This window comes from Triticum aestivum, chromosome 7B (genome assembly GCF_018294505.1).
Source record: "Triticum aestivum cultivar Chinese Spring chromosome 7B, IWGSC CS RefSeq v2.1, whole genome shotgun sequence".
Lineage (NCBI taxonomy): Eukaryota > Viridiplantae > Streptophyta > Magnoliopsida > Poales > Poaceae > Triticum > Triticum aestivum.
Window position 1 is genome coordinate 475,323,299 of NC_057813.1, and position 14,772 is coordinate 475,338,070.

A 14,772-nucleotide genomic window follows, 5' to 3' on the forward strand; every position below is an offset into this window, starting at 1 on the left:
ATTAGAGCATTGCCCAATAAAAAAAAAGAAAGGCCAAAAAAGGCCCCCAAAAAAGAAAATAATAAAAAAAAGAAAATAAAAAGGGCAATGCTACTATCTCTTTTTCCACACTTGTGCTTCAAAGTAGCACCTTGCTCTTCATGTAGTGAGTCTCATATATTGTGATTCAAAGTAGCACCATGCTTTTCATGTAGAGAGTCTCATGTGTTATCACTTTCATATACTAGTGGAAAATTTTCATTATAGAACTTGGCTTGTATATTCCTACGATGGGCTTCCTCAAATGCCCTAGGTCTTCGTGAGCAAGCAAGTTGGATGCACACCCACTAGTTTTCTTTTGTTGAGCATTCATAGCTCTAGTGCATCCGTTGCATGGCAATCCCTACTCCTCATGTTGACATCAATTGATGGGCATCTCCATAGCCCGTTGATTAGCCTCGTCAACGTGAGACTTTCTCCTTTTTTGTCTTCTCCACACAATCCCCTCCAACATATTCTATTCCACCCATAGTGCTATATCCATGGCTCACGCTCATGTATTGCGTGAAGGTTGAAAAAGTTGGAGATTATTTAAGTATGAAACAATTGCTTGGCTTGTCATCGGGGGTATAGAAGTTGGGAACATCTTTATGTGACGAAAATGAAGCATAGCCTAATTATATGATTTTGTAGGGATGAACTTTCTTTTGCCATGTTGTTTTGAGAAGACATGATTGCTTTGATTAGTATGCTTGAAGTATTATTATTTTTGTGTCAATATGAAGTTTTGTCTTGAATCTTTCGGATCTGAATATTCATATCACTATTAAGAAGTTTTACATTGAAATTATGCCAAAGTATCACTTCGCATAAAAAATTCTTTTTTATCATTTACCTACTCGAGGACGAGCAGGAATTAAGCTTGGGGATGCTTGATACGTCTCCAATGTATCTATAATTTTTGATTGCTCCATGCTACTTTATCTACTATTTTAGGCAATATTGGGCTTTATTATCCACTTTTATATTACTTTTGGGACTAACCTATTAATCGGAGGCCCAACCCAGATTTGCTGTTTTATGCCTATTTCAGTGTTTCGAGGAAAAGGAATATCAGACGGAGTCAAAACGGAACGAAATCAACTGGAGAAGTTATTTTTGGAAGAAAACCCACCCGATGGACTTGGACCCCACGTCAGAAGATACGGGAGGTGCTCACGAGGGTGGGGGGCGCGCCCCCTGCCTTGTGGGGCCCCCATAGCTCCACAAATGTTCTCCCTGCACCCATATATATCTACGTACCCTAAAACTTCCAGAACAGAAAATAGATTGGGAGTTCCGCCGTCGCAAGCCTATGTAGCCACCAAAAACCAATCGGGACCCTGTTCCGGCACCCTGCCGGAGGGGGATCCCATCACCGGAGGCCATCTTCATCATCCCGACGCTATCCATGACGAGGAGGGAGTAGTTCACCCTCGGGGCTGAGGGTATGTACTAGTAGCTATGTGTTTGATCTCTTTCTCTCTCTCTCTCTCTCTCTCTCTCTCTCTCTCGAGTTCTCTCTCTTGTGTTCCCTCTATGGCACGATCTTGACATATCCCGAGCTTTGCTATTGTAGTTGGATCTGATGATGTTTCTCCCCCTCTACTCTCTTGTGATGAATTGAGTTTCCCCTTTGAAGGTATCTTATCAGATTGAGTCTTTTATGAACACTTGATGTATGTCTTGCGTGGGATAACTGTGGTGACAATGGTTATTCTATTGATCCACTTGATGTATGTTTTGGTGATCAACTTGCGGGTTTCGTGACACTTGGGAACCTATGCATAGGGGTTGGCACACGTTCTTGACTCTCCGGTAGTAGCTTTGGGGCACTCTTTGAAGTACTTTTATGTTGGTTGGATGAATCTGAGATTGTGTGATGCATATCATATAATCATGCCCACGGATACTTAAGGTGACAATGGAGTATCTAGGTGACATTAGGGTTTTGGTTGATTTGTGTCTTAAGGTGTTATTCTAGTACGAACTCTTTTATAGATCGATCCGAAAGAATAGCTTTGTGGTGGTTTCGTACCCGACCATAATCTCTATGTTTGTTCTCCGCTATTAGTGGCTTTGGAGTGACTCTTTGTTGCATGTTGAGGGCTTGTCATATGTTCTATCTATATTATTATTGTTGAGAGAACTTGCACTAGTGAAAGTATGAACCCTAGGCCTTGTTTCCTATCATTGCAATACCGTTTACGCTCACTTTTACCACTTGTTACCTTGCTGTTTTTATTATTTCAGATTACAAAAACCTATATCTACTATCTATTTTGCACTTGTATCTTCATCTCTTCGCCGAACTAGTGCACCTATACAATTTACCATTGTATTGGGTGTGTTGGGGACACAAGAGACTCTTTTTTATTTGGTTGTAGGGTTGTTTGAGAGAGACCATCTTCATCCTACGCCTCCTACGGATTGATAAACCTTAGGTCATCCACTTGAGGGAAATTTGCTACTGTCCTACAAACCTGTGCACTTGCAGGCCCAACAACGTCTGCAAGAAGAAAGTTGTGTAGTAGACATCAATAACCTATGATGATAGTTAATTTGATTCGGCTGAAAAACAGAAAAACTTTGCACGCACGAATTTAGTTTTGTTAAATCACAGAAACGTGCTTTTGTGTTGATTATTTTTGCTGATGATCAATAGACAAATTGTACAGGACTTCCTATTTTGGTAGTATTGTTAGAGTTCCAGAAGTTTGCTTAGTTACAGATTTCTACAGACTGTTCTATTTTTGACAGATTCTGTTTTTCGTGTGTTGTTTGCTTATTTCAATGCATCTATGGCTAGTAAAATAATTTATAAACCATAGAGAAGTTGGATTACAGTAGGTTTAACACCAAAATAAATAAAGAATGAGTTCATTACAGTATCTTATGTGGTGGTTTTCTTTTCTTTCACTAACGGAGCTTATAAGATTTCCTGTTGAGTTTTGTGTTGTGAAGTTTTGAAGTTTTGGGTAAAGCTTTTATGGACTATGGAATAAGGAGTGGCAAGAGCCTAAGCTTGGGGATGCCCATGGCACCCCAATATATTCAAGTATAGCCAAAATCCTAAGCTTGGGGATGCCCCGGGAAGGCATCCCCTCTTTCATCTTCGTTCATTGGTAACTTTACTTGGAGCTATATTTTTATTCACCACATGATATGTGTTTTGCTTGGAGCGTCGTGTATTATATTAGTCTTTGCTTTTTAGTTTACCACAATCATCCTTGCTGTACACACCTTTTGGGAGAAGCCTATTTGATTAGAATTTGCTAGAATACTCTATGTGCTCCACTTATATCTTTTGAGCTTGATAGTTTTTGCTCTAGTGCTCCACTTATATCTTTTAGAGCACGGCGGTGACTTATTTTTGTAGAAATTGCTAGTCTCTCATGCTTCACTTATATCATTTTGAGAGTCTTTTAGAACAGCATGGTATTTTCTATGGTTATAAAATTGGTCCAAGAATGGTAGTCATCCAAGTTGGGTATAATAAAAACTATCATAGGAAGTGAATTGGATGCTATGATCAATTTGATACTTGATAATTGTTTTGAGATATGGAGGTAGTGATATTAAAGTCATGCTAGTTTGGTGATTATGAATTTAAAGAATGCTTGTGTTGAAGTTAGCAAGTCCCGTAGCATGCACGTATGGTTAAAGTTGTGTAACAAATTTGAAACATGAAGTGTACCTGGCTTGTGCATCCTTATGAGTGGCAGTCGAGGATGAGCGATGGTCTTTTCCTACCAATCTATCCCCCTATGAGCATGCGCGTAGTACTTGATTTTTGATGACTTCTAAATTTTTGCAATAAGTACATGAGTTCTTTTGACTAATGTTGAGTCCATGGATTATACGCACTTTTACCTTTCCGCCATTGCTAGCCTCTTCGGTACCGTGCATTGCCCTTTCTCACCTTGAGAGTTGGTGCAAACTTCGCCGGTGCATCCAAACCTCGTGATACGATACGCTCTATCACACATAAACCTCCTTATATCTTCCTCAAAACAGCCACCATACCTACCTATTATGGCATTTCCATAGCCATTCCGAGATATATTGCCATGCAACTTTCCACCGTTCCGTTCATCATCATCATGACATACTTTACTTTTGTCATATTGCCATCGCATGATCATGTAGTTGGCATTGTATTTGTGGCAAAGCCACCATGCATTATTTTTCATACATGTCACTCTTGATTCATTGCACCATCCCGGTACACCGCCGGAGGCATTCATATAGAGTCATATCTTGTTCTAGTTTCGAGTTGTAATTCATATGTTGTAATCAATGAACGTGTGATGATCATCATTATTAGAGCATTGCCCAAAAAGAAAAAAAAGGCAAACAAAAAGAAAGGCCCAAAAGAAAATAAAAAAAATAAAATAAATAAAAAGGGCAATGTTACTATCTCTTTTTCCACACTTGTGCTTAAAAGTAGCACCTTGTTATTCATGTCGTGAGTCTCATATATTGTGCTTCAAAGTAGCACCTTGTTTTTCATATAGTGAGTCTCATAAGTTGTCTTTTTCATACTAGTGGGAATTTTTCATTATAGAACTTGGCTTGTATATTCCTACGATGGGCCTCCTCAAATGCCCTAGGTCTTCGTGAGCATGCAAGTTGGATACACACCCACTAGTTTTCTTTTGTTGAGCATTCATTCATAGCTCTAGTGCATCCGTTGCATGGCAGTCCCTAGTCCTCATGTTGACATCAATTGATGGGCATCTCCATAGCCCATTGATTATCGTCGTCAATATGAGACTTTCTCCTTTTTTTTCTTCTCCACACAATCCCCATCATCATATTCTATTCCACCCATAGTGCTATATCCATGGCTCACGCTCATGTATTGCGTGAAGGTTGAAAAAGTTTGAGATTATTTAAGTATGAAACAATTGCTTGGCTTGTCATCGGGGGTATAGAAGTTGGGAACATCTTTGTGTGACGAAAATGAAGCATAGCCTAACTATATGATTTTGTAGGGATGAACTTTCTTTTGCCATTTTATTTTGGGAAGACATGATTACCTTGATTAGTATGCTTGAAGTGTTACTATTTCTTTTGTCAATATGAACTTTTATTTTGAATCATTTGGATCTGAACATTCATGCCACAATAAAGAAAATTACATTAAGAATTATGCTAGGTAGCATTCCACATCAAAAATTCTCTTTTTTATCATTTACCTACTCGAGGACGAGCAGGAATTAAGCTTGGGGATGCTTGATACGTCTCCAATGTATCTATAATTTTTGATTGTTCCATGCTATTATATTACCCCTTTTGGATGTTTATGGGCTTTATTTTACACATTTATATCATTTTTGGGACTAACGTACTAACCGGAGGCCCAACCCGTATTGCTGTTTTTTTTGCCTATTTCAGTATTTCGAAGAAAAGGAATATCAAACGGAGTCCAAACGGAATGAAACCTTTGGGAGCATGATTTTTTGGAACGAATGTGATCCAGAGGACTTGGAGTGCAAGTCAAGAAGCAGCCGAGGCCTCCACGAGATAGGAGGGCACCCCCCCTATAGGGTGCCCCCCCTGTCTCGTGGGCCCCTCAGGCGGCCACCGACGTACTTCTTCCGCCTACGTACCCCGAAAACATCCAGGGAGCCACCGAAACACAATTTCCACCGTCGTAACCTTCTGTATCTGCGAGATCCCATCTTGGAGCCTTCGCCGGCGCTCCGCCGGAGGGGGAATCGACCACGGAGGGCTTCTACATCAACACCATAGCCCCTCCGATGAGTTGTGAGTAGTTTACCACAGACCTACGAGTCCATAGTTATTAGCTAGATGGCTTCTTCTCTCTTTTTGGATTTCAATACAATGTTTTCCCCCTCTCTTGTGGAGATCTATTCGATGTAAACTCTTTTTGCGGTGTGTTTGTCGAGATCCGATGAATTGTGGGTTTATGATCAAGTTTATCTATGAATAATATTTGAATCTTCAGTGAATTCTTTTATGTATGATTGAGTTATCTTTGCAAGTCTCTTCGAATTATCAGTTTGGTTTGGCCTACTAGATTGATCTTTCTTGCCATGGGAGAAGTGCTTAGCTTTGGGTTTAATCTTGCGGTGTCCTTTCCCAGTGACAGCAGGGGCAGCAAGGCACGTGTTGTATTGTTGCCATCGAGGATAACAATATGGGGTTTATATCATATTGGATGAGTTTATCCCTCTACATCATGTCATCTTGCTTAAGGCATTACTCTGTTCTTATGAACTTAATACTCTAGATGCAGGCAGGAGTCGGTCGATGTGTGGAGTAATAGTAGTAGATGCAGGCAGGAGTCTGTCTACTTGTTGCGGACGTGATGCCTATATACATGATCATGACTAAATAATCTCATAATTATTCTCTTTTCTATCAATTGCTCGACAGTAATTTGTTCACCCAATGTAATACTTATGCTATCTTGAGAGAAGCCTCTAGTGAAACCTATGGCCCCCGGGTCTATCTCTTATCATATTTGCTTCCAATCTACTTTTATTTGCATCTTTACTTTTTGCATCTATATTATAAAATACCAAAAATATATTTATCTTATCATACTATCTCTATTAGATATCACTTTCGCAAGTGGCCGTGAAGGGATTGACAACCCCTTTATTGCGTTGGTTGCGAGTTCTTTGTTTGTTTGTGTAGGTGCGTGGGACTTTGGAGGAGCCTCCTACTGGATTGATACCATGGTTCTCAAAAACTGAGGGAAATACTTACGCTATATTGCTGCATCACTCTTTCCTCTTCAAGGAAAACCAACGCAAGCTCAAGACATAGCAGTGCCAGAGCTCGAAGCTTTTTAAAACAGAGATGAATATAATTTTGAGTGGTATGCTCTCATTGTCAACATAACAACCAAGAGATCTCACTATCTTCCATGATAGAAACATTATAGATGGTTCCCAAATAGAATGGTAAAGTTTTTACTCCCTGTCGGTGTCAAAACCGGTAGATCTCGGGTAGGGGGTCCCGAACTATGCGTCTAGGCAGATGGTAACAGGAGACAAGGGACACGATGTTTTACCCAGGTTCGGGCCCTCTTGATGGAGGTAAAACCCTACGTCCTGCTTGATTGATATTGATATTGTGGATGTTTACAAGAGTGGATCTACCACGAGATCAAGGAGGCTAAACCTTAGAAGCTAGCCTATGGTATGATTGTAAGGGTTGTTGTTGTTGTTGTTGTACGGACTAGAGCCATCCGGTTTATATAGACATCGGAGAGGGCTAGGGTTACATAGAGTCGGTTACAATGGTAGGATATCTACGTATCCGTATCGCCAAGCTTGCCTTCCACGCCAAGGAAAGTCCCATCCGGACACGGTGCAAAGTCTTCAATCTTGTATCTTCATAGTCTTGGAGTCCGGTCGATGATGATAGTCCGGCTGATGATGGTAGTCCGACTATCCGGACACCCCCTAATCCAGGACTCCCTCAGTAGCCCCTGAACCAGGCTTCAATGACGATAAGTCCGGTGCCTATATTGCTTGGCATTGCAAGGCGGGTTCCTCCTCCGAATGATAGAAGATTGTGAACACCAGGATAGTGTCCGGCTCTGCAAAATAAATTCCACATTCCACCGTAGAGAGAATAATATATACACAAGTTCAATCTGCTGACGTTTTTTGTGGCATGACATCACGCCACTACCAAGCCATTACTTGAATCGTTTTTTACTCTACCACCTCAGCGCATTTAGCGAAGCGGTTTCCTTGGCACGTCTTGTCGAAGCAGAGATCGTGTTCCCCTTAATCCGGGATTCTCATCAATACGGACGTGGGTAACCCAACCGCGCCCGTCGCCATGCCCCCTCTATCGAAGGCGAGTCCCAAACGGTCACGGAGACGGCTCTTGGTATTCTCCCTCTTTATAACGAGACCAAGGCTCATTTCTTTTCTTCAATCCTCCATCGAATCCTCTCCCCGCTCCAAGTTCCAGCACCTAGAGCTTCAGATTCGAGCGCTTCGGACCTTCAATGATGTCCGGTTCTGACCTCCAGGGCCGGTGGATGCCCTCCTCCATCACGGAGGAGGACGTGCTAAAGCTGCGGGAGGCCAAGTACCTGGCTTATGAGATTTCGCACAGGTTGCCTGCCGAAGGGCAGGCCATCCCCACCCCCGAGCCCGGCGAGTATGTCGTTTTTGTATCCCACCTCCGTCGGGGTTTAGGCTTCCCGATGGATCCTTTTGTGAGAGGGCTCATGTTTTACTATGGGTTGGAATTCCACGATTTGGCTCCGGAGTCCATCCTCCATATTTCCGCATTTATTGTTGTCTGCGAAGCCTTCCTCCGCGTCACCCCTCACTTCGGCCTGTAGCTGAAGACCTTCAATGTGGCGCCGAAGATGATCAGGGGGCGTCAAGCGGAGTGCGGCGGGGCGGCCATAAGTAGGAGGGCCGATGCCCCGTGGCCCGCTGGCTCCTTCCAAGAGGAGCTCGGCCCATGGCAGCAAGAGTTGTTCTATATCACCGTTCCGAGGGGCCGCAGACAAAAGCCGCCGCCCTTATTCCGCCCGGGACCTCCACGACGGTTGATGTCGTGGGTCAACCAAGGGCTCAACTGGGGGCCGTCAAAGGATGTGCCCCTACTACAGGACCGGATTCGAGATCTCCAAACGAGGGAGGTCGATATGGTGGTGGTAATGCAGGTTATGCTGATTAGGCGTATCTCGCCCTGCAAACGCCGCCCTCTCCGGCTGTGGGAGTTCAATCCGGAGGGCCCACGGATTCTTCAACACTTCATGGGTATGACACCCCTGGAGATGTACAAATTATTCTTCGGATCGCAAGAGGCGCGTCCGGAATTGACCGAGGATGCCGGCCTAAGCTGCAATCACCCGGATACTCAAGTAAGTGGTTCCAAGTCCGGACATACCGTTTGTTTGCCTTTCGATAATTCGCCTTATGACCAACTTCCTTCTAAACAGGAGTGGATAGCGGAAGCAAAATTGATATGGTGTCCGGCCCCCCTCCCCGAGACCGCGCCGGATTCCGTGCTGGTCCGGATGCTTGAGGTTGCACCTCCAGAGGAAGGCGAAGGGGAAAGCAGGAAAGCTACTGCCTCGCCTAAGGAGGCTCTTGAAAGAGGGGGGATCGAGAATCCCTCCCTTCAAGGGGAGAAGAGGACTGCCTCCGAGGACCCGGGGGCAAAAGCCCCTAAACGGGGGAAGAAATCTTCGCCAGAGGGCCCTGCGTCCGGGGAGGCCCCGGCCGCACAATCTCCCTTTGAGAATCAGCCCTCCAACGAGCCGTAAGTAAAAAGAAAGGAGTTTTATAATAAGGGACATCCCTCTTTGTGCTTCTGAGGATAACTAAAGTTTTTACCTTGTAGTTCGGATCTCCGTCCTTCGCAAATGAGCTCATCTTCGGGGGACCTTCGTCCAGAGATGATGGAGAGCGAGACGCCTCCTTCTGGGGCGCCGTCGGATAGGGCGGACGAGCCTGAAGTGTCGTCACGGAGGGAGCCCCCTAGTTTGGCAAAGCCGGATAGTTCGGCGCCAACTGGTGTACGGCTGAAGGATCTGCTTGAGAAGGCGTCTATCTCAAAAGATCACCACGCATTGATGAGCATGGTGATTGAAAGGATTTCGTCCGCCGAAGGTGGGTTGCATAATACCGTCAGGAGTTTGCTGGCGGGGTTTGAGGTGCGTAAAAATGACACACCTTTTAACAGTTTTGCATATAGAATGCGCCCTGTATAGATAGTAGCCCCTGAGACTCGGTAGGTTGTTGAAATCGACAGCGTGCCGAGGTTCAAAATCACAGGTTTAAATTTCCGCCGTGCCGATGCAGGTGGCGGGTCGTCCAGGGGCCAGCCGGACTGATGGAGTTGCTGAACTAAAGCGGCAACTCGCTGTTGCGGATGCGGACATCACGCTGGTCAACAGGCGACTTGATGAGTCGCAAGGTAAGTGTTTCTGTGCGGTCACTTGGTAAGGGGGCCGAAGCCAGCTCCTTACAACATGTGTGTGAAATGCAGATAGTGCCGCTGCTGTGGAGAGCCTTCGGGCCGAACTTGCTCAAGCCAAGGAGCAGGCCAGAAGGAGTAATGCGGCAGCCTCAAGGGCGGCCGAGGAGTTAGCGGTCGAAAGGGACGCACACTGCCGGAGCAGGGAAGAGATGGCCAAAATGGCCGTGAAGTTGAAAGATGCTACCGACCGCAATGAGGCTCTTGGGAAGGAGCGCCTAGCAGGGCAAGAAGACCTAGAGAAGGCCACCGCCGAAGCCAAGGATGCCCGCTCTGCAATGCGGGCTATAAAGGAAGAGCTGCGCCAGCCTGGAGAAATTGTAGCTGGCAAGCCTTTTCTGCTGCGCCGAAGGTTTACGGATCCAAAGTATGCTCAGCTGGGCCAACTGTGGGGTCCAGAGGACCCTTATATGGACTTAGCAGTGAGTGCGGCGGAAGCCGTTGTGCATTTTCGAAGCCAGAAGGATCACAAGACGGAAGAGCTGTTTTGGTCTCAATTCCATAGTCCGGAGCGTTCACTTCCGCTGACCGACCGTTTAGCCGAGTGGGCTGAGCTAAATAGGTTGTCCGGGCTTGCTATGACGGATATAGTGACCCATGTCCGGCCGGATAGGCCTGAGCCGAAGAGTTACTTTGGCTTATTGCAGCAATTTCTTGGGGCGGTGCCGCATATCAAGGCGATGAAGTGGTCGGCCTGCATAGAGGGTGCGCAGATGGCACTCGCTCGTGTGAAGACACATTGGACAGAGATGGATGCCACCGCTGTTGCGACCCCGGGTTCGGATGATAACCGGTTACCCGCCGAGCACTATTTTGGCGAAGTGCTACGTGGTGCTCGTGTAATAGAGTCGTAGTGCTCAAAAAATGTTACGTTCGAATGAACGTTTTTATTATGTAAAACAATATTTATGTGGTAAGCGCCTTTTATACTTGTGCGTTCAAGTAATAGAATATCTCCTATGCGGCCGTTCATGTATACGTGTGTATAACCTGAAAGATGGTAGTCGTCGGCTTCAGCCCCCATGCACAAGGTGCGGGGGTGTTCGCAAAAAATAGCGCGTTTTCACACTTAATCCGACGTCTCGGTCCTGTAAAGGAGGTGGTAGCATAGCAAACGAGGCAACCGGACTATAATGCTTTATCACTTTCACTTAGCCATGGAGTTCGAGGGTGGAGCTGAAGGAAATATGCCCTAGAGGCAATAATAAAGTTATTATTTATTTCCTTATATCATGATAAATGTTTATTATTCATGCTAGAATTGTATTAACCGGAAACATAATACATGTGTGAATACATAGACAAATATAGTGTCACTAGTATGCCTCTACTTGACTAGCTCGTTTATCAAAGATGGTTGTGTTTCCTAGCCATGGACAAAAGAGTTGTCATTTGATTAACGGGATCACATCATTAGGAGAATGATGTGATTGACTAGACCCATTCCGTTAGCTTAGCACTTGATCGTTTAGTATGTTGCTATTGCTTTCTTCATGACTTATACAAAGTTCCTGCAACTATGAGATTGTGCAACTCCCGTTTACCGGAAGAACACTTTGTGTGCTACCAAACGTCACAACGTAACTGGGTGATTGTAAAGGTGCTCTACAGGTGTTTCCGAAGGTACATGTTGGGTTGGCATAATTCGAGATTAGGTTTTGTCACTCCGATTGTCGGAGAGGTATCTCTGGGCCCTCTCGGTAATACTCATCACCTAAGCCTTGCAAGCATTGTAACTAATGAGTTAGTAATAAGATGATGTGTTACAGAACGAGTAAAGAGACTTGCCGGTAACGAGATTGAACTAGGTATTGGATACCGACGATCAAATCTCGGGCAAGTAACATACCGATGACAAAGGGAACAAAGTATGTTGTTATGCGGTTTGACCGATAAAGATCTTCGTAGAATATGTAGGAGCTAATATGGGCATCCAGGTTCCGCTATTGGTTATTGACCAAGAATAGTTCTAGGTCATGTCTACATAGTTCTCGAACCCGTAGGGTCCATACGCTTAAGGTTTTGATGACAGTTATATTATGAGTTTATGAGTTTTGATGTACCGAAGGAGTTCGGAGTCCCGGATGAGATCGGGGACATGACGAGGAGTCTCGAAATGGTCGAGACGTAAAGATCGATATATTGGACGACTATATTCGGAGTTCGGAAAGGTTCCGAGTGATTCGGGTATTTTTCGGAGTACCGGAGAGTTACGGGAATTCGCCAGGGAGTATATGGGCCTTATTGGGCCATACGGGAATTGAGGAGAGAGACCGAAAGGAAGGAGGCGCGCAGCCCCCCTCTGGTCCGAATTGGACAAGGGGTGCAGCCCCTCTTTCCTTCCTCCTCTCCCCCTCTTTCCACTTCTCCTACTCCAACAAGGAAGGAGGGAGTCCTACTCCCGGTGGGAGTAGGACTCCCCTTGGCGCGCCCCCTCCTAGGCCGGCCGCACCTCCTCCCTCCCTCCTTTATATACGGGGGCAGGGGGGCACCCCATGACACACAAGTTCATCTACGGATCGTTCCTTAGCCGTGTGCGGTGCCCCCCTCCACCATATTCCACCTCGGTCATATCGTCGTGGAGTTTAGGCGAAGCCCTACGCCGGTAGAACATCATCATCGTCACCAGGCCGTCGTGCTGACGGAACTCATCCCCGAAGCTTTGCTGGATCGGAGCCCGGGGATCGTCATCGAGCTGAACGTGTGCTGAACTCGGAGGTGCCGTACGTTCGGTGCTTGGATCGGTCGGATCGTGAAGACGTACGACTACATCAACCGCGTTGTCATAACGCTTCCGCTTACGGTCTACGAGGGTACGTGGACGAAGACTCTCCCCTCTCGTTGCTATGCCATCACCATGATCTTGCGTGTGCGTAGGAATTTTTTTGAAATTACTACGTTCCCCAACAGTGGCATCCGAGCCTGGTTTTATGCGTAGATGTCATATGCACGAGTAGAACACAAGTGATTTGTGGGCGATATAAGTCATACTGCTTACCAGCATGTCATACTTTGGTTCAGGGGTATTGTGAGATGAAGCGGCCCGGACCGACATTACGCGTACGCTTACGCGAGACTGGTTTCACCGCTACGAGCACTCGTTGCTTAAAGGTGACCGGCGGGTGTCTGTCTCTCTCACTTTAGCTGAATCGAGTGTGGCTACGCCCGGTCCTTGCGAAGGTTAAAACAGCACCAACTTGACAAACTATCGTTGTGGTTTTTGATGCGTAGGTAAGAACGGTTCTTGCTAAGCCCGTAGCAGCCACGTAAAACTTGCAACAACAAAGTAGAGGATGTCTAACTTGTTTTTGCAGGGCATGTTGTGATGTGATATGGTCAAAACGTGATGCTATATTTTATTGTATGAGATGATCATGTTTTGTAACCGAAGTTATCGGCAACTGGCAGGAGCCATATGGTTGTCGCTTTATTGTATGAAATGCAAACACCCTGTAATTGCTTTACTTTATCACTAAGCTATAGCGATAGTCGTAGAAGCAATAGTTGGCGAGACGACAACGATGCTACGATGAAGATCAAGGTGTCGCGCCGGTGACGATGGTGATCATGACGGTGCTTCGGAGATGGAGATCACAAGCACAAGATGATGATGGCCATATCATATCACTTATATTGATTGCATGTCATGTTTATCCTTTATGCATCTTATCTTGCTTTGATTGACGGTAGCATTTTAAGATGATCTCTCACTAAAATTATCAAGAAGTGTTCTCCCTGAGTATGCACCGTTGCCAAAGTTCGTCGTGCCCAGACACCACGTGATGATTGGGTGTGATAAGCTCTACGTCCATCTACAACGGGTGCAAGATAGTTTTGCACACGCGGAATACTCAGGTTAAACTTGACGAGCCTAGCATATGTAGATATGGCCTCGGAACACGGAGACCGAAAGGTCGAGCGTGAATCATATAGTAGATATGATCAACATAGTGATGTTCACCATTGAAAACTACTCCATCTCACATGATGATCGGTTATGGTTTAGTTGATTTGGATCACGTGATCACTTAGATGACTAGAGAGATGTCTGTCTAAGTGGGAGTTCTTAAGTAATATGATTAATTGAACTTAAATTTATCACGAACTTAGTCCTAGTAGTATTTTGCAAATTATGTTGTAGATCAATAGCTTGCGTTGTTGCTTTCATATGTTTATTTCGATATGTTCCTAGAGAAAAATTGTGTTGAAAGATGTTAGTAGCAATGATGCGGACTGGATTCGTGATCTGAGGTTTATCCTCATTGCTGCACAGAAGAATTATGTCCTTAATGCACCGCTAGGTGACAGACCTATTGCAGGAGCAGATGCAGACGTTATGAACGTCTGGCTAGCTCAATATGATGACTACTTGATAGTTTAGTGCACCATGCTTAACGGCTTACAATCGGGACTTCAAAGACGTTTTGAATGTCATGGACCATATGAGATGTTCCAAGAGTTGAAGTTAATATTTCGAGCAAATACCCGAGTTGAGAGATATGAAGTCTCCAACAAGTTCTATAGCTAAAAGATGGAGGAGAATCGCTCAGCTAGTGAGCATGTGCTCAGATTGTCTGGGTACTTCAATCGCTTGGATCAAGTGGGAGTTAATCTTCCAGATAAGATAGTGATTGACAGAATTCTCTAGTCACCATCACCAAGTTAGTAGAACTTTGTGATGAAATATAGTATGCAATGGATGACGAAAATGATTCCCGAGCGCTTCGTGATGTTGAAATCAACGAAGTTAGAAATCAAGAAAGA